This window comes from Elephantulus edwardii, unplaced genomic scaffold, assembly GCF_000299155.1.
Source record: "Elephantulus edwardii isolate Elephantulus edwardi_28Jun2011 unplaced genomic scaffold, EleEdw1.0 scaffold00110, whole genome shotgun sequence".
In the NCBI taxonomy this organism is placed as follows: Eukaryota; Metazoa; Chordata; class Mammalia; order Macroscelidea; family Macroscelididae; genus Elephantulus; species Elephantulus edwardii.
In genome coordinates this window covers 10,559,288-10,560,609 of record NW_006399860.1, presented here as the reverse complement: position 1 = coordinate 10,560,609, position 1,322 = coordinate 10,559,288, and the positions used below count along the sequence as shown (strand labels likewise).

The 1,322-nt window shown below is 36.3% G+C and overlaps 1 pseudogene; it reads right to left on the bottom strand.

Moving 5' to 3' along the window:
* Nucleotides 1–1,322, bottom strand: part of LOC102867182 — an 85,352-nt pseudogene that overhangs the window by 67,382 nt on the left and 16,648 nt on the right.

The following is a 1,322-nucleotide window of genomic DNA, read 5'->3' as shown; positions in this document are numbered from 1 at the left end:
TACTGTTGTTGTTGTTAATTGCCGTAGAGTTATAACAACTCCTAGTAAGCCTATGAACGAAAGACCTAAACACTGTTCATAGAATTTCCAGAGGCAAGCCATTTTGGAAGTGGATGCCACTCCTGCTTCAAAGCTTGTTTTGATCATAAGCTCCACCAAACACTGTACACCATGGGTAACCATTATCAAATTTGACACATCAGTGTCAGTGTTCAGCGTCACAGCAACCACAAGTTACCTCTGTATAGGAACACACAAACCAGTTTTATACCACTTAGAAGAATATTTAACAAAAAGCAATTTAAACCATTCCTGAGGATGACCGCAGATTAAAATCACCTACTGTGGCCTTGGTAGCATAACTTTCTGTCTACTAGGCCATTGTAGCTCTCTCTACATCAAATAAACATGTACTTTTTAAAAATAAGGTGAAAAAGAATTGATAATACTGAAATATTTTAGGAAATAGCATATGAGTAAAAATCGATGGTGATGGAGGAAAGAGTTCAAGCAGGACTGAGGGCCTTAGCAAACACTTAGGTCTCAGGAATTGATGGAATATCAATGGACATGTTTCAACTAACAGATGGAGCATTAGAAGTGCTTACCAGTATATGCCAGGAAATTTGGAAAACAGCTCCCTGGCTAATGTACTGGAAGAGATCCAATTTTATTTCCATTCCCAAGAAAGGTGTTCCAACAGACTACGAAACATTTTGGGAAAGGGTATTAATATTGCGTGCATGTAAAATATTGCTGAAGATCACCCCAAACCAGCTATGCAAGTCAATTTACAGAAAACTAGCAGAGGTTCAAATTGGATTTATAAGAGGGTGTTGCATCAGAGATATTAATGCTAATGTCAGATGGATCCTGGCTGAAAGTAGAGAATATCTGATGTCTAATCTTGTATTATTAACTATGTAAAGGATTGACTCTATAGAGCATAATAAATTATGATTAACTTTGAGAAGAAAGGGAATTCAAGAACAATTAATTATGTTTATTCAAAACATAGACCAAGAAGTTGTTGTCTAAAAAGAGCAGGGGAACACTACATGGCCTAAATATCAATGAAGGTCTGTGTCAGGGATATATCCTTTCTCCATATGTATTCAATCTGTATGTTAAGCAAAACATTTCAGAAGCTAGACTTATAAAGAATAATGTGGCATCAGGATTGATGGAAGATTCATCAGTAGCTTGCATTGTGCAGATGAAATCAAGGAGGACTTGAGGAGACTTCTGTAGAAGAGTGAGGATTACAGCCTTTAATATCATTTAATCTCGATATCAAGAAAACAAAAATCTTCACCACTTAA